The following is a 20,146-nucleotide window of genomic DNA, read 5'->3' as shown; positions in this document are numbered from 1 at the left end:
GACCTGCCTGCTTGGCATCAGCACTGAGCAGCTGCATCAGGCAATTGTGTTTCCCCAATGCCCCTTAGGGACCAAAGCCAGTGGGTTTATTTTTGGCTGGGACTAATTCTTTGGGAAAAAAGCCCAGACTGCTCTTGTCTTTTAATTTAGTAGTTGTAGTAGTGACAGTGCACTTTTATTTGGCTGGGTATATGCATAGAGAAGCATAAATCTCCTTTTTGTAGTGTAAGGGTATTGTATGTATGACTTTGTTATAGCAGTACATGTGTGTGAGGAGTTCTTGCACGCTGCTGATCTCCAAGTCCTCTATCGGACTGTTCAGCTGAACATAATCTGTGTACACAGAAGACTAGGTGCATGATACTCACTGGTGTCGGTCCTTGTTTAGGGGTGAGAACTAAAGAACTGTATTCACTCTTGTTCAATATGTTTTAGAAAAAAATATATACTTTACATACCAGTCTCAGTTCATGAGCTCTGTCTCTACTGCAGGCATAGCTAGTAGTGAAACACCAGTGATATTATAGCTAAAACTGTGCTTGTATTTCTATGTCATTACATTTTAACTGAGGTGAAGAAGGTAGAATGTCTGGAAACATCGAATTTAAATTTTTAAAGATCAATTCCAAATAGCATAGTTCGTGGGTTGTTTCAATATCTGTGTTATCCTACGGTTTAAAAATACTGTAATACTGGTTATGACTTAAAAATTTTCTTTGATTAAAATTTCTATAATTTCTGATATATTTTCAGATTCTCTGACAATGAAATTCAGTGTGTGTGATTCTTTGGTGTAAACAGGTTGTACCAGTGTTTGTTTAAAGCATACCAGTGGAATAAATACTTATTTAAGGTTGGGAAAAAATGCCCGTCTCTCATATGCTGTGACATCAGGTCAGGATTGTTGTTCATGATGCAAGGTAAAATGGCTCTATCCAGGGTAGTAATTAGTTTAAGAACTATGCTGATAATTATGTCATGTTTTATCATGACTTTATGACTCAATGTCTACCTGATGTCCTGGTTGCCACCAACAGATGCAGTTATATCATACAATGAAGACCTTTGTTATCCTGTAGGAAATGAAGCCTAGAAAAGTCAATTAATAGATTTGGTCTTATCAAAATATCATGCTTATAGAGGATGGTTAAACACTTGCTAAAATGCACACAAATCCTGGAGCCATTTTCTTCCCCACCTAGAAGTAGCTCATGGTTAGCCAGTATTGTCCTGAGTGTTTGTAGAAGTTTCTGGGTTATCTACTGCCCTTTACTTAATCCACATGACATTTTACCAGCTGAGTGTTTCACAGCATGCTTACACAAAACAGTCCATGGGGTATAAGACTGAGTGATTACTCTCACAGTTTCACATGGCAAAGAAGCTGGGACACATGTTGTGTGTTGATAGGCACTGGAAAAAGCAGAGAAGTCTCTCCTGGCAACTTATGCGGGTGATATGAAAGTGGCAACGAGTCCTGGAAACTTTCCCAAAACTTCTTGTTTATAGATTGTGACAACATGGGGATTCCTACAGTTCTGGACTGTGTCTCTGTCACTTGTCCTTTGCCAGAAGGCACTGGCTAGTGTCTCACTGGAATGACTCTTTCCATGTGTTGGCCTTTGATGCTTTTACCCTTCAAAAAACTTTAGCAGGTTGGTAGGAAACACATCCCAGCTGCTAAGGTACTCCAAATTCATCTTGGTTTCTAGGCACCAAAGGGATTTTCTTTTTGGATTTCTGGGAAAGAAATGTGCTTTGTGCTCACAGCATTATGTGAATAATTCCCTCAAAAGCTGAAATAGTGTTTAAAAAAAAAAAAAAAAAGCACATCAAGTGCATCAAAGAAATAAACTGATTACAAGTTTGGAAACACAGCTGTAACAGAACACTATTAAGAGCAGGAAGGTGAAGATTAGCAAGTGCGTGATGTGAATCTCCTGTTCCTGCTGAGTCTGAGAGCTCCTCCAGGGTATGTCTCAGCTGAAGGAACACCATAGCACTGCTGGTCTCCTGGGGCTGCCTCTCAGAGCATGCGTCTGAGGCGTAGCCCTGCCGTAGGGTTTTGAGGACACCTTTGCTCCAAAAGTGCTCTCTCAGATGTGTGATACTAATTTGAAAGCTAAAAGCAGAATCACCCTAGAATCAGGATGCTCAGTTTTGAGAGCTTGCTGGAGAAGCATTTTCTTCAAGAGGTCCTGTGTTCCTCTCTCTCTGTGTCCCTCAGCTTCATGGAGGATGTCGCTCTGAATATATGCCAAGCATGGCTCAGTTGTACTCTCTTGCATTCTTCAGGATTGGCATAAAAGGCAACTACAGAAAATAAGATGCTTCTCTGAATTTATATATACATATATTAAGTATCCAGGTTGATGCATCTTGTGAAGGGACACCTTTCTAAGTCTGTTTTGCTGAAGACTCCCTTGACAGGACAACAAGAGGACGCAATCATAGTTAAGACAAACAAAACTGAACATTTAAACAGAAGGGCAGAATTTGTTTAGGAAGGACTGACTGGCAGAAAAGATGGAAACGAGGTGTGAATAAAAGGATGCCCACACCAAAATGGTCCAAGTCACCCTCTTGATAGACTCAAGGTCAAGGATAAAAGAGGAAAGAACATGGATATTTGCATGGATCATTGTCTACCATAAATATATAATAAAACTGAATTTCCATCATACCAGAAGGATCAGATGGATGCGGATTTAACCTAGCAAAATTATCCAACATCTAACTGTCAGCAGAGATTTTTAACTACCTGTTGGGGATAGAGTGCAGCTGGACAGTAGGGATTGTCCAGAATTTTATCAGACTGTGCTGGGATAAACTTCTGTATGGATAGGGATCAAAGGAATTAATGGGGAGATCTACCAGATTTGATGCTGACAAGAAAGTCTTGCAGAGAATGTGAAGGAGAAAGGCAGCAATTAGGAGAGGATGGTTAAAGAAAATCAATTGCAAGAAAGCAGGCAGACTTTAATAAGTTGATGAGTTTCATTTATGTTAGATCTTGGGAAAACTCTTTAACAGGGGAGATAGTTAAGTAAAGAGGTAAAAGTGCCGAGGAGGTGTGGAGTGTTCATTGCTGGGAGATTTGAGGGGATGAGAAAGCTGGGTTAGGGGACTGGTGATCTTGCACTGAAGCAGAGGTTGCCCACTTATGGCACCTCCTATGCTTATTTTTGATGATCTGATGATCACTGAGTTTATCATGTAAGTCACATCCCTGCTTATGCCTAATTGCCTATAATAATATTCTGTATTCCTATGAATGTAACCAACTGCTTTGTAAAGCACTTTGAAACATCAGATGACATGAAAAATGCCATTAACATGCAAGTTGCTCCCTCACAATAAACACCATTAAAAAAAGTAGTAAAGTTGCCAACATTTTATCTGATATCCATAAACTCTTGGGTTTTTTTTTCCCCCCACTGTACTCACCAACTGTTGTTTTTCAGACCACATTTGATGAAAAGACAAGTCATTATTAAAATATATATTTGAGGAAGTGATAAATCCATATTAAAGCAGTTGAAGAAAAATGCATAGCACATTAAGAGAACACCATAAAAAGTGGCCTGGAATAGTATGGAAATGCCTGACAAATGTGAGTCTGCCAACATGGAAGGACACTTTTAATGCATTATTTATAGATATTGCTTTACCACCACAAGCCGTTGAGATCAAGGTCACCCAGTGGACTTCTGGGCAATGGGTCAAGACTTGAGAGGCAATATTGATAACAGCAGCTGACAGTTTCTTGGATACAGCTGGTATTTTTTTAAGCAGCAGCGCTTTCTAACTTCTAATGAACAATGGAAATCTGTTTGCTGTGAAACTGCTCATGTCTGTCTTGGTCACAACTCATTAATTGTAGTCAGTCCCAGGCTTGGTGTAACTGCTCTCCCTCTTCCCTGCATCTTCCCGTAAATCAGCCAAGTAAATATATCTAATGAATACAACAATTCTATGTGGGGATTTTTTGTTTTGTTTTTAAGTTCCCCAGAGCCTTGCTTTCCTCTCTTCCCATTCTTTGCCAGTCATATTTTCTAATATTTTGAAGTCTCAAAGCTGAACGCTTTCAGTGTGCTGGGATCAACAATAATAAAATATAAGCTGTGACTGAGGAAAACATAAATACTCCCCGTGACTCCCAGCAAATGATTTCTCTGCCTGGTTTTAAAGGTTTCCACTCCCTTTATAACCTGTTCATCCTATTGATTGTCATGACTTGTGCAATTTTGTTTTGTTTTGTTTTGTTTTGTTGTGAATGTTGTTTCTTTTTCTTAATGCAGTTTAACATAATTTCTGCTCAGGGCAAGGTGGAAGGAAAAGGCATTTTGATCTCTTTAGCCAAATCACATTCTTATTTAGCAATCCAAGTCACATCTCATAAGGTGTGCTCTGAGATAATTTTTTTCCCCAAAATACTTTTGCTTGACAAGGCCTCCTGACCATGTAGAAGCTTTCCTCAGGCTTCTTGCTCGGAGGCTCTTAACTTCTTCCTGACCTGCTCCCGTTCCTTCAAGGATCAGTTCTTACTGCTTGCCTAGTCCATGTGTTTACAGTCTAAACCTGTTGGGAAATTACTGATGGAACACTTGATCAACATTTGATTGAATTCCAATATTTTTGTCATTCTTTTGTGTGTTTCTCTTACCATTACAATTTCAGTAGCATTAAACTGTGTTTATATATTCATCTCATGTTGGCTAGTACACCTTTCTTTCCAAGAACAATCCTTCAGCTTTTGTTAACATACATAATGATTTTCATCGAGAAAATAAGCAGTAAAACCAGGTGACCTCTTTTTAAGAAGAGACTAAGGTACACAGATATTTTAAACTTTCTTCTCAGTGACCGGACTGCAAACTAGCTCAACATCTAATTTTAAGAGAGAAAAAATATTGAAAATAAATTACCTCTTATAATCCCCATATTTCTTTAAAAGATTTTGGAAGGAATTCATTCAAAGTAAGTAATAATCCCTAAAAGTAACCAGATTTAGGTGAAAATTGATGGATTCTCTCTGTACTTGCTTTAATTACTGCGAAAAAACCTACAAGATTATACAAAGAAAGCTGAAATCTGGGCACTGCATCTGCCAGAGCTACTGAGTTTCTATTCTGCCAGACATTGTGGCATATTTTGCTCCTAGTAATAGTGGTATAAATTATTCTTATTGAAATTGAAGGAGTTACGTTGAAATTAATCTGGCATAATCTAGTGCAGACTTCCTCTCCTTCCTTTTCTGAAGCAATTTGGTTCACGTAATGTATATACAATAATTAATTTAAGCTAACATGAAATAGCCCATTTATCCTGGAAAGGATTTGAGATTAGAAGACTTCTAGTCCAATTTTCAGGATGATTTCTGTTTATATGGCAAAACCACCTGCAAAATAAGCTAGGGCAGCAGAAAAAAGAAGAAACTCCACTAACTGGACTTTGAATAGTTGTTTTGTACAAGTTTGGCACATGAGTTTTTTTAATTATTTGATATTAAATTATTTTCCTATATTAGGAAAAAAAATTGGTACTCTGTGATGGAGGACATGGCTCTAAGTCAAAAATGCTATGTCTATAGTCTTCAGGCACTGGTGTGTGTTGTGCTACTCATCAATCAGTGATTTTGTATTGCTGCATGTAAGATCAATATTTGTCACTTGAAAACTGTGGCTTCTAATCCAGTATTTACATCAGTTTTAATGGCTAGTGACTACATGTATGACTACAGAAGAGACAGGGCTCTCTCTTTGCTGGAGCAGTGGGGATCTGAGTTTGCCTGGCAGGAGTGAAGCACTGATCATTTTGATGCCACTGGGCTTCATTGGAGATTTGGTGTAGGGAGGCTTCAGTGTCTCTATGAAGAGGCAGGGTGGGTGCAACCATACATGTGTCCAGGTCCTTGACTCTGGTCTTGAAACACCAGGGCTGGCTCCCACAAAATCCCGCAGGTGTGTCTGCAGCAAGCCCCAACTTCTGAGGAGGGTGTGAGGGTTTCTTGTTTGATTTGGCACAATGCAAATATACAGAGCTCTCCCTGGCTGGGTACGGCATCAAGGTGAGCAGGTCATATGGAAATGCTGCAGGCTGGGGTGTGCAGACAATGCTCCTGGTGGCATCCACTTGGATCCCACTTGCCCAGCTGGATTTACATCCAGGTGCATACCCAGCACATCTTTTTGCTGTTCCCTCTGCCCTGGGGATGCAATGCAGAGACACCAGCCCTGGCTCTGCATGGGCACAGCCAACATTGAGCAGTATTTATCTGTTCTAGCACCATGCTGTGTCAAAACTGCTGTGCTGTGGTGTGAGCTGAGCTGACCTGGGAGCAGTTGGCCCAAGTTTATGTGGCACTCACACCTGCAATCCTGACCAGATGAAGGTGCCCCAGCAGCTGGGGCATGAGGATCCAGCTGTGGGTAAATAGGAATTAATTGCAGGTCCTCAAGTGCTAAGGAATAAAATTCCTGATCCAAGAATTGCTTAACAAAATGTATTTTAAGTGGCAGGTGAGAGGTAATGATGAGTAACAGCTACATCGCCACATAGTACATCATTCCAGCACTGTCTCTGTGTACAGTCTCAGAGCCAAACACTGGATTTCCCACACACCTGCATCAGGGCATTGCATTCTTTCCTGTATTGCATAGAAATCAAGGATCTGAGAAATGGATGGCACCTACCCAAATATCTATCTTCCTGTATCTTTCACAAGTGATTTCCATCCTAAAATGTTGAGGCTTGGAGGCTTGTTCCCAAAGAACAGGAACACATCCCTTTGCCCAGTGTTTATATTAAAGCTGCTCAATTTAATTCTTGCTTTTGACTTTGCTCTGACATTTGTAGGAATTTTTTGATGTAGTTTGGAAAATCCCGTGATCAGTCAGGACTGTCTAGTGAATTTGCTGAATTTCATGAGTAGAAGTATCAAATGTTCCTTCCCTGTTTACAAGGTGATGCTCTCTTCTTCATGGTCCTGACCACCATGAGCAGGCCAAGTATCTGCTAACCACTGCAAGGGAAAAACATTCAGGATAATTTTCAGCTTGCTTTGTTTTAATTGATTTTATACAGTTTGCTGGGTATAATTACTTTTTAATAATCAAGTCTTTTTTAAACAAAATTATATATGAAAATAAATCCAAGTTGTCTACTAAAACCTGAAATCTGAATGAATATATCCAAGCTGAAAGCATAACACTTTATTTTCCAAACTGGCAGAAGCTGTGCTTAGCTCTATATCACTGTAGGGAAGAAGAGTTAGCTTTAAACTGCTTTTATGCCTCTCTAATCCCAAGGCCAACTGGGAACCATGTTGGTCCCTGGCCTCCCTTCAGTAACCTCTGAGCTCTCATTTATGCCTCATTACCTATGATTCCCAGGAGGCTGATGTCCTGGATGGGGGGTGTAATATTACCATCTCTGTGACTACTGTTCCTTCCTCTTGGTTATGTCTCTTGTGATAGAGGCTAAAAGAAAGATTTTATGTTGCTGGGAGTCACGCATGTTTGAGGTGAGGTGTTCTCCAGGTGAGCTAGTGCTTTGTGCTTGTGGTGAAGCATGTAGCATCTGGCACAGGACAGGGGGATGAGGTTAACCCTCTGCAGCACAGCTAGGTGTATTAACTAAACACGCCAAGTGTTGCTGGACCCACACATTGTATGGGAGACCTTGATGAGAATTCCTGATTGGAACTAGGTTTTGTATAAAGTTGAAAAGAATGCTACCAGAAAAGTGGCATTGTGGCTGGTGGATGCTGAAGTGAGTCAGTGAAATATGAAGGCAGGGAGACTGCAGTTCTTGAAGATTATATTAAGTGAAGGCTATGATTTGAACCTGCAGTGTTGTGGAGTCAATCCTATTTTTCCCCTTTTTTAGGTCCAGCTTCCACCATCTTTGTTTCACAGTCTTTCAAATACTCTTGCTACATATTTAAAAGTGAAAATCATAGACATTAGAAAGGGAAGGGCTGTTAAGTCTAGACTGAGTGCTGAATCAGGAAACATAGCTCAGTTTTTTAGTCCAAATTTTAATGTTACATCACTGGTCTACCTATAATAAGAACACATGATTCATTCCTACGCCAAGGCAGATTTATTCTCGCTGTACTATACATTCTGGTGCGCTTTGTCCTGTCTATATGCAAATACCTTGAATGATTATATTTCCATCTATACCCTCTAGAGATCATTTGGTGGGCTGATACATTGTATTGTTAATGCATATTTTTTCCTAACAAATAATTGTGCTTGAGGTTTAACTTCCTTTATTTTTTTTTAATTTATCTTAAAATCTTTTCCTCTCTTTGTGATTATTCTTAGACATTTTATCATGTATATTTGCAATAGCAGGAAACAGATCACTTTGAGAGTGAATTTCCTATAATAACAGAGTGGACGTATATTTCCTATGCTTGTGGTGGGACAGCTAATGACCAAGTAGCTGATAAAATGTGCTCTGTTCACTACTCATATTGTAAGCACTATGTTTATTTTTAAAACAGTTGATGTCTTTCCCACCAGCCATGTTGCTCTTGCAGTTCTTATAACTCTTGGGGATCCTGAACGGTGACATGCCAGCTGCAGTGCAAAGGCAGGACAAGATGAACATCTTGTTCCCAATGATGCTCTGAGGCAGGAGACCTCCGGTGCCAATAGCGAAGGGAAAACAAGGGAAAGTAGCTATGCCTTTCACTTACTGAGTCTGAGCTCTGATGTTTAGCACCATAAGTCTGGGTCCAAAGCTTTTACCTTATTGCACGTTAAAGGTGTGACAGCTGGTGATACTATTGCATTAATCATGAGCTGCTTCTCTCTGCAGTAAGTTGCTGACAAGTCTGGATGGTGTACATTTAAACACCGAACAATCTGGTTATAGATAAATATATAGAGAGAACTTTAAAACAGCAAGCTCTTAGAAAAGATGAGTCTGTGGCACTGTTGAGGAATGGTTTCAATCGGTATGAGACTGACTGGTACACGGTTTAACCCACTGTGTTAGGCTTAGATTAAGGGGAGATGAATGTCCTTTGCAAGCAGCTGGATTCCGTGCAAGGGGCAAGCACAGTGACTGAAGTAGTTTTACCTGCTGGAGCTTCAGATAAACAAAACAGGGAGCAGGAGACACTCCTGGGTACATTTTCCATCAGCATTTTCAGGTGGAGAATAATGGGATCAATTCAGAGGCCAGGGATTAGACTCCAGTTAAAAGCATTTGGAGATTTTTGCTTTGATTATTATGTTAAGAGTTAAGTTTAAGACAGCTAAAGAGTGGATGTTTGAGCAGTGGCTGACATGATTGGCAGAATGGTTGTAAAGTCAGGACAATCTGAAAGTAAAAATAAGCAGTCCATGTTGGATATGACAGCGGAAGGGAGCTTGTCAAGGATGTAGAGGATGGATAGTTGTGGTCAAAGCAGCTTCAGAACATGGTGTCTGCACTGTAGCATTCTGGAGAGAGTTCAGCTGTGCCAGATTACATTGTTCAAGGTCAGGCATTTTTCAAGGAGAGTGCAGGAGTTAGATGTGGCATGAGGGGAGTTTCACCTCTGCAGCTGCATGCAAGGAGAAAAAAAATCCAGTTCTTAGCACTGGCACTCAGAATATAATAATCACTGTGAGTCTGAACAGGCTGTTGTCAAACGGGATACACCACTACATGTCCCTCCCAGTTCCATGAGATTTCATGGAGCCGTGCTGCCAGCAGGGTTGGAGAGCTGATCCAGCTCAAACCTCACCCAGAAAAATTGAGTTGCGCTCTTTGTGACAGCTCATGCTTAGGCTGGTTTAAAATAATGGAAACTGCCAGCTTGGACTGCTCTCCGAAGATGATATCCATGCTGCAAGCCCAAGTGACAAGCAGAATAATGGCATTGTCTACAGAGATTGAGAAACCAAGTGGAGGAGGAGGAATAGCAACTCTATTTTAACCACACTGAACTTCATCTGACAGCTAAACACCCGTGAGGAGATGTCAGAGAGACAGGCCCAGGTTTTAGCCTGTAAAGGAGGAGACAAGTCTGGAGCAGTGAGAGGTCTATAGGTCATCAGGATAGAGACAACAGATGAGTTTGGATTGGTGGATAAAATTACTTGCATTTTTTTCTTGCCTTTATCAGAATTCTTTCCAATATGTCAGCTGATATATTTCGGTTAGAGAATTGCTTCACACTCAGCATATTGCGGCAGATTGGTCTTCATCAAGATCATGATGTGATGTCCTGTAAATGGAGATCTTAACTCTGCTGGCCCCTCCTCTGAGTTTGGGGTATTGTAAATTAATGCTCCGTTTGCTCTTTTCCATGCTTCTGGTCCGTGTTTCGGTATTTTGGATTATTTCTCTAAGAGATTAACTGATCATTTTCCAGGGTACATTTCTCTCTCATTTATTTCTTGTTATCCTTGCAGCAATGTATGCCATGCTTCTCATTGTGCAAGTGAAATGAGGTTTGTATAACCACGTGGTATGTACACCTTACAGCACAGTCTTTGTGAGATGACCACATAAACCGAATGAACATATAAATAAGATGTTCCTTCTCAGCAATAACGGTCATCTGAGTATTTTGGATTATATAATTTGCTGTTTAGCCTGTGTGACCCCTTGTAGTCTCTGTTTCCTTCCCATATATACCTTGTGACATTGTAACTGTTTAGTTCCTATTTCCTCAGTGGTAACAAATCTTATGGATTTTATATAAAAGTTATGAGGAGTCAATGACATGTTTAAAACCATGCTGTCAGCATTGTACAGTGACTTAAATGACTTACAAGTAATTTGCAATACATTTCCAGGACATGACAGTTACATTATCAAGCATCACAGATTACTGCAAACATAGACTGTATACTTTGTTACAAAAATTGTCCTTTTTCATAAATGGCTTAGACATGCTCTGAAAACATATTTAATAAAATGAGTAGCCTTTATCATCGAATAGAGGTAATTTTGCTGGCTGTTGACAAGTTATAACAATTTAAAAAGCCATTCAAAATAAATGACACTATTTATGGATATATAATGAACAATCTTGTAGAATGCTAGCAAAATGCTGTGCATTTGAGAGGGTATTTTTCTAATCAAATTTAAAATTTTGTTTCTATTATGAAATTTCCAACATCCTTTAAAAAGTATTTGGAATAAAATCTACCATCGAATTTGTAGATTGCTTTGATCTCATTTGAATATATTATAAACAAATAGAACCACTTGGAAACAGTGTATGTGTTTGCAAACACTTCAGCAAAATATCAAAATTTAAAAATTATATGACATGCTGGGGGAAAAATATTTAATAAAATATTCCCAAGTTTCCCAAGAAAAAGGTTTCACTGGGGAAAACTACTATGTTTTACTCCACTAGAATAAGATAGTGTTATTTTATGGAATAAAATAAACTGAAATTTTATAGAATAAAATAGTGCCTGGAATAAAGTAGTGGAAATAGAGGAGTTATTTTTCTAATACACCGGGAGAAAGATTAAAAAGTCAATGAACTGAAGGCCTTCTTCCCAGACAAATTAGGAGTGAGGAACACCAGGGGAGAGAAGTGTGAAAGCAAGAGAGAACATTTTAATCTTAATTACAAAAAGTTTCCATTTTATTAAACCTATTTTCCAATCCAGACTATTGTGCTAGGAGGAATTTTAACAGACGTTGCAAAGAACGGATAGCCAACTTACCTGATTATTAGGTTAACCCTCTGCTGTTTATGAATAGATGAAATTGAAAAATGATAAATCAGGTGTCTTTTTTTTGGTTTAATTATAACTATTAAAGGTATTTATTAGTGTTTCCAGGAAGAAATCAGAGGTGGACTGTGGTTTAATTGCTTTGTGTAGACTGATGAAAACTGTTGGAACAGGAGTGGAAGTTTGTGTGATGAAAGGGTCATCTCCAGCCACACAGAGGCACAAGGGCAGGAGGGGAAACCGGGATAACCCCCTGCCCCAGCAGCTCTGAGGCACCCCACAGGCTGCCCCGAGGGGAATGAGACTCACTATGGGATGCAGGGAAGAAACTTTTGGGATTACATGAGCGGTCTTGTGGGACTTTTAGAGCGGCACCAAAGGTGGGGAAAGGGAAGGATCAAAAAAGAGGGATAGGGGACTAGCTTGGCCAGCCAACGGAGAACAGGAAGGGACTGTCAGTGCTGCATGTGCCTGTGTGAATGCTGAGTGTGTCTGTGCTGGTCAGCGTGGCTGACCACATGCATGTGTGTATTATATACAGGCGCACCCATAGGGAATACATGCTCAGCCTTGCTCCTGGGAATGTGTAGCTGTGGCAGCTTTGTCTTGGCTGGGCTTCTGGGTTTGGTAACCCCTGCACACTGAGTGCCCTAAAGAAATCGCCAGATGCATATCATACAATACTTTCCGTCAAATGTGCAAGGTTCATTTACCATTGAGTAGACTGTAGAACTTTCTATGCAAGTATTCACCAAAAGTGAAAAAGTCCTAGCATGCTAACTTAGCTGAAGAAGCTGGTGAAATTCTTACTGTAAGCATTATATTAGTATTATTCAATATATTGTACTGATACATATATATATATATAATATTGATAAATTGTATATTGTGTATACTAGTATTCTTTGATACATTGCAGTGTACTTCTTTCCATGTTTTCAAATTGTGTACAAATTAATAACCTGTCATCTAACTATACATTTAGCCTTTCTCCCATTCTTTTTGGTGTGGTCTGGAAGTAAAACACTACAGTGGTAGCTGTCTTACAGATCTGAGGGTAAGTGCTGCCCCTGTGGAAGGAATGCTGCTCTTACGCCTTCTTGACATATAAATAAGGTGCACACCTGCAAGCAGAACAGACTGGGACAGAAAACCCTTCAGATTCATTTATGCTCTTCCACAGGTCCACACCTTTGCAGAGCATTGTGGTAGACTGAGGCAATCTCCGTGCCTTGGGTACATTCAGAGTTTCCCAGGCCAAACTGTAGTATGATGGTGTGTGGCAGGCAGTATCCAGTAATTGCCAGTTCCTCATGCCCATGTATTTGGGCCCCACACTGCTAAAGTGTCCCAACAGCACTCAGAAACTGGTTCTCTGGGTATATGGTATTTTTGGCCAGTGTAGCCAAATCTGAGGGAAAAGGCAAGATGGGTAGGAGGCTAGAGCATAATATAGTTTGCCTGCCCACTCCTGACCCTGCCTGCTCACGGCTTGGCTAATCTGTCCCTGCATGTATTTTACAATCCAAATTATGTAGACTAAGTACTCCTATATTTGGAAGGACCCTCACCTCCTGCAGCGTATGTCAACAAAAGTTGCAGAGAATTGACTTTGTACTTCCCTGTTTATGTAAACGTCAATTTTACATGCAGAAAAGGATGATAATACCTTAGAACTGACCTTGGGAATTGCTTTTTTTGTTGTTTTCTTTGTTGTGGTTTTTTTTTTCTGATTTTTTTTTTTTTTTTATTCTGTGCAGGTTCTTGGAGACAAAGGCAACTCTCTGTTTTTAATTACTGTAAGTAGCTTGTAAGTAGCTGGAACAGCTTTTTATGCAACCTGATTTGAATATATTCCACGCTGCAGATAGACACCTATTTTAAAGGCACAGCATGCTCATCATGGCTTTCTGCCAATCAAACAGTTGTCACTTGCTAGACAGTCCTAAACAACTTCTGCTCCTTCCTCAATTTGCTGTCTGTCTGACTGATGGAAACGGCAGGGCTTCTCCCCATCCCCCTCCCCTTTCTTTTTCCCTGAACCAGTGTCACCACATGGCAGGAGAATTCAGCCACTGCTGCTGAGAACAAGGCACTGTTTGTGCTGCTGGCCCCTGGGTTTGGATAAGGACACCCGAAATGGAGTGAAGCAGATTATCAGTGTAATTCCCCAAGAATCTTTTGCTTTCCACAGCTCCTTGGGGTGGATATGGAGGTGAGGAGGGTTTAGTGGGTTTTATTTTTCTTTTTAAACTTTTGAAACTCTCTCAAGACTGACAAAAATGAAATCCAGATCTGTTTTTTCTTAAATCTGGGCAGCCAGATTATGTATAGATTCTGTGAGTATTGTGGTCTGGCCCTGTAACAATAACAGTCAGAGACCTAATCTGAAGCAAAGCTAACATGATAAAAGCATGGAAATATTTATTTTTCTGTTTTATCTCCATGGCATGGTTATGGGGAAACTGATATCAGATCAGCAGCAAAGCATCCAACGTAGCTCAGCAACCCTACAGAAGACTCAACTGAACCTCAGTATCTTTTGCTTCATCTCCTCCCTTACCTCTTGCTAGACTCCTTGCTTGCTGCTGGGCTATAGACTCCAAGCATTTTGAAGAAAGTCCTAGAAATGTTCTCTCTGAACTACTGAAATATTCTAACTTCTTGTTCCTGATTTGGAGACTTTGACCCTTTGGGACCCTTTATGGTTTTATGTACTTTTTAAAGACTTTTGTTTAGCCAGTGACTTTGTCTTAATTCAATCTAAATTTGGCTGCTGGCCATCTGGGGCAAAAGCATACAGCGGTATCAATCCTGCACTTTATGGTTCATTATTATTTGTGGTTTCTAGAATTTTTCCACTTCAGTTTTCAGGCAAGGTTTACACAGCCAGCTTTGCTAAACTTTTGACCCTGTGATGAAGAAAAAAGATCTTAATATTGGTGGTTAGGATTCTAAATTATATCCTTAATATTACTAAAAATAATTTTCTTTTTCTTCCCTTGCAAATGGAAGACTTCCATAGCCAGCCATCATCTCAGAGACTTTGGAGGCAAGATACATTTTCTTGTCTTTTTGTTCTTCCTTTGCTTGGCTTAGGTGAGATGCAACACTGCTACTAATTAATGAGGAGAAAAAGAAGGGAAAAGAATGGTTTGCCTCCATTTCTTTTCACTTTGCTGTTCATTTTCTTTCTGACTGAACCCTTTAGAAGAGTTCAAACTGCTGAAGGAGATTGGTCATGGTACAAAACACTGTTTTCTCCCCATTTCTTTTCTTGTTTACTATTACTGGTTTTAGCTATTTTTATGCTTTTTCTTATGACTTTATTTTAAGAATGTAATAGTTTTTATTTAAATAATTATCTCCAATGATAACTCACTGCCTGCCAGCAATGCCTTATCTGTGTCTATAGTGTCCTGTGCATCGTATTCAGGTTCGTTGTACTCTTGTCTGGGCAGTTATAGAAATGAAAAACCAGAAAATGCCCTGTTAGGTTGTTCAGCACATGTCCTTGCCAATGTGGGTATAAAATATTCTGTAGTTCTTCCTATATTTCCTATATAATATCAGTTATATTCTTTAGTATTTCAATTTGTTTAGTTTTCTGTTTCCTTCTCTAAGTCCCAAACACTAAGGTAGGGCACATTTAATCTTTTCCATTTTTCTACTACTATTAGTAAAATAGATGTCACCCATAAAAATCTACTCTGCTCTCTGACTTGCTCTCTTGTGAGGCCACCCCATGATTATGTCTCCTTAATCTATTCTACAACAGCATGTGTCTAACTACAGAAATTCTCTCTGTGCTTGATGTTTATGCAGTTCAAATATGTTTAAACATCTATTTGTCTTTCTATCTTTGTCAAATGTTTGCCCTCAGCTTTTTCAATTTTTCCTTGCAAGGCAAGTTTTCCAGGCCCTATGTCTTTGTGTTTGTTTTTGGCTTTTTCGCAGAAGTCACAATCTGTCAATGCTAGAGCTAGTTGGGAATTTTCCAGTGAAAAGCTTCTTTGTTTTGTTCTTTAATTGAAAGGAATTTTTGTAAAATTGGAGACAATTCTCTTGCAGAAGGTATTTGCTCCCCCTGCCTCCAAACAGTTTTTTTAGGTTGGTATGGTCTGAATAGATGCATTCAATTTTGTGAAACCAAAATGGATGCTTCTTGCTTCTGGTTAACTGCCCAAAATATCTAAACTATTCTTAAATAGTTACTTGTGGAAGAATTCAGACACCTAATCACACATTAGCCCCGCATCTGGTTGAAACACTGTGTTGAAAATCCTAACAGTGGAAAACAGTGGAATATCATGGGAGGTATAAATTGGCCCAGGCTTTCTTCTGCAGGAAAAAGACCCCCAAACATTACATATAGTGGCCAGTAAAGAAGGGACAATTATCATACTAAGATGAATATTGGTGATATTGGCTGCCTTTCCCAATGGCAGTATTACAGAGTAGTTACGATCCAGGCAGCTGTAGGTATTGCCTAGTTTCAAACTCAGAAATGTTTTGAATGGCTCCTTGCTGCTGCAGGTCAGCAGCAGGTTCATTCATTACTATTATTACTGATTTCCCAGAAAGATGCGCTTAATTAAGCTGGCTGCTACCATCACATGAATTTTAAGGCAAACTGCTAATGCAAGCTATTTATTCCATGCACAATTGAACACACTGCCAATACTGCCTATAATAATACAAAAATGTTGTTATGATTACTAAGAGTGTGTGCTAAAAGACTGAAGACATTTTGTCACTTGGCATCCATATAGGTTTAAAATATGTTGGCTGGGGTTTAGCATTAAAAAAAGCCAAAAAGAAAAAGGAATAATTGTTACTAAAATACCACTCCTAAACACATTGTGTTGTAGCAGGGCAACTGGGTGATTGTTTTAGCTGGCTCTAGCACCTCCCCAGGCACTGTGGTTTCTGTGTTTTCCACTTTCACCTGTATTGGGCTTACCTGTATATATTTACTGCAACACAGGGTATGCTGGGACAATCCAGAGGAAAAAGAAAGCTGGGGGATGGGAATTCAAAGCCTTAGGATTAACAATAACAAATTCTCAATTATATTGTGATGTTTCTTCAAAAATCTGTTTTCATACACAAGGCTCCATGAGTATGCTCATTATCTTCTGTTATGTAGAAATGTATTTGGCCATTGCTCAGACAACACTAATGTATTTATTATTCATCTGATACTAGACCAGGCTTTAAGCTGTGTAATGCTTTCCTTACCGTTTCATTGTTTATTTGTTTTATGGAATACCTATAAGCCAGAATGCAGACCTGTTGTTTTACTCATGTTTGGCAAGAAAGACTTCAAAAGAAAATGTCTTTTGTTTTTTTTCAAGGTGCTAAACTCCTAACCGGAAGCATTTTAAATTACAATATTATTTCTTCTCCTTTTGAAGATATTCATGTGCAAGGATATTGGAGTGCTCAATACTTTGCAAAATAAATGTTTTTTAACATTATTTTATATCATAACATTATTTTATATCATAACAAGGCACTATGAAAATCTTAGTTCATCCCTGCTTCAGTTCACTCCAGAAAATAAATGCATCTGATGATCATTAGTAGTGTTGTTTATGAATTGCAAAATTTGAAATTAATTAATATCTCTGAAAACAATGCCTCTGAGAAGAGCTCAGAAAAAAAGAACCAATTGAACAGGATGTCCATATATAATGATGGAGGTACAAGAGCCAAATCAACCCTTAGAAACCAAAGCAGGGAATACCAAAAAGTGAAAATAAAGTTAATTTTCCTCTAGCTCATTCTAGTGAGACCAAGTATGGGGTATTTTATATACCATTCCATAGTCATCCAGTGGAAAAAATGCAGGAAAATGGATAACCTAATTCCCCATGGCATACCTAAGGAAATTCAGCCTATTGCCTTTGTACAAGAAAATAAGAAGAAACTAAAAGAAATTATTTAATCATACTCCAAAATACCAAAATGGGAAGAAGATTCTTGAGAAATAGAGGTCTAATCAATAGATAACAGTATAGCATGGTACGAAGTTAGGCAGTGTGACACCGTAAAAACTAAGGCACAGGATTGTGGCAGTTAATGAAAACAGACATTTGGACAAGTGACTTAGTGATGCTACCTAATTCAGTCTTTCACTTGGTCTGTTCTCTAGCCAAAGGTGGGAGAACAGATCAGGCTATCCAAATAACCCCTTTCTACCAACATGATCCTTGAATCCCTTTGGTGTCTGCTGGGCCAGGCACCATCTCCCCCCTAGGGCTGTACCCCCTACCAAGGCTCAGATGGAGCCAGGCAGGCTCCCTGTAGAAGGGACTGTGGCCCCCAAGCAGCAGTGTGGCAAGGGAAAATTTGGCTCTTTTCCATCTGGGGCTCTTACTGGAAAAATATACGACCACTTTCATTTTCCATTTCTTGTGCAGCTTGACTGACTGGGCTCACAGTTGGGACTGAGTACGTTGTTTCTGTGTGAGCAGCTGAAGTATCCCAGTTTGGCCTATATTCAGCTACAAAGAGTTTAAAATACTGAGAGAAATCAGCAGGAGAATGGAAAAATCATGCTGTATAAGTCAGAACATGTTCACCCTCTGTGAAGTTAAGGCTAATGATAATAGGCTTGTGCACTGGTGAAAACAATAGGGTTTATTTACAGTGTGTTAAGTTTCTGTTATTGTAATGCTAGAGCATATACAAGCGTGTAAGTGTGGTGAAGTGACATGAGCCAGGCCAAACCTTGATAGGCATGTGAATTCTGCCAAAGTACTTCAGTATGACAAGTGGAAAATGTAGAGGATGAGATTGAACAGAGAGAGAAATAAACAGTGGAGAAAGAAGTACTGGAGCTGCACTGGTCGTGTGCTCTCTAAAACAAAAGCAGCTTGTGCAGGAGCTCCCATATTAATGTTCCTCTTCGGTCAAATTTCATGTTCTTTGCTATTGCAAAAAATCCTGAAGTCGGTCTTCCATTAAGACAAGAGGCAGGTAGTAATAATAATTAATGAAGTATGCTGAGGCTGACTGAGTATTCTTAGGACAATGGTCTCCCTGGCTACATTTTTACTAGTAAATAAAATATATTGGGGATTGTTCCCTGGCTCTGAGTCTAGAGAATGACTTGTGTCTGGAGAGCTAAAGGTTTGTTCCTAAAATAGACTGGCTGAATCCAGGCTGCCTGTTGGCACCAGCCTTGGACCGGAGCTAACCCATGAGCAGTCACCAAGCACAGCTCTTCAGGACTTCAACGCATCTTCTGCTTCACTTGGGCTTTTTGAGGAGCAGCAGGACAGAGGTCCTTCTCTAGCTACTCCTTGACTGGGCTATAGGTGAATGGTAAAGCAGCTGTGTATGTTTTTCCAAAAGGATCATAGGATCTTTTCAAATACTATTTTCTCAACAAGAAAAAGAGAAAAAATACACTATCAGATACAATGTGAAATCAGCACACCTTACCGAAAAGGAATTTTGAGGATATTGGGCTGTTGAGTTTCTTGGGTCCCTGTGCCCAAGAGGTGGGATGAGTGGCATTCCGAGCCTTGCTGTGCACTCCTTGGCTGTTTGGTAATTTTTCAGTGACTCTCCAACGCAAAAACACACAAGCAAATTTTTCATATGAGACCAGAAACCACATATCCCCTCAAATCAGAGGCTCTATTGTTAGCTAGTCCACGGAGTAAGGCTCTTCTCTTAGTCTGTGTCTTTCACTTGCCCCATAAAGACGAGGCATCGCAAGAAATGGAAGCAGTTTCACTCCAGCTGTCTTGGCTGCCTCTAGGGATATGGGAGCAATCATATCAAGTCCTCTCAGGCTGAGAGGAGCCTCAAAATGGTGTCCAGCTCCCTGTGTGAATGCTGTACTTAAATTATTTCACAAAGCTGGAGAGTACCAGAAGTATGCCCATCATGATGGGCTTTTGGATTGAAATGTCTGAGTGAATTAATGAAAATCCAAAAGCACCAGGCTGGTCTGGGCTCTGAAGTGGCATTCAGGAGTCTCTGCTCAGGTGCCTAGGAAGCTCAGTAGTCGAAGTGGAGAAATCAATTATTTTCAGATACTTCCAAGGGCTGAGGAGATGTCTGAGAATAGTTTCTCAGAACTCCTCTCCAAACACAAGGCTCCTAGTTCCTCCCAGGTCAAACTGAGGCAGAATTTGAGTGAGAACAATCAATCTCCAAATTTTTTTTTTTCCTTCTTCTGTCTATTCTTATATTCTGCCCTCAGAAAATAATTGTTTATAATACATGAAAAACAATGCAGTTTTTTTTCCAGTAACTTAAGGAAAATGAAGAAACCTGAATGTGACCAGCTGACACCTCAGAGATATTTCCAAGGTTCATCATGACTACGAGAACAGCAAATTACTGGTGCAGGACACCTTGTCACACCTGTTGTCACCATTGTATAATGGGTGACAGGACTGGCATTGCACCAAGCCCTGCAGATT

This window comes from Athene noctua, chromosome 2, assembly GCF_965140245.1.
Source record: "Athene noctua chromosome 2, bAthNoc1.hap1.1, whole genome shotgun sequence".
Taxonomy (NCBI): domain Eukaryota; kingdom Metazoa; phylum Chordata; class Aves; order Strigiformes; family Strigidae; genus Athene; species Athene noctua.
Note: the sequence above shows the minus strand (reverse complement) of the source record.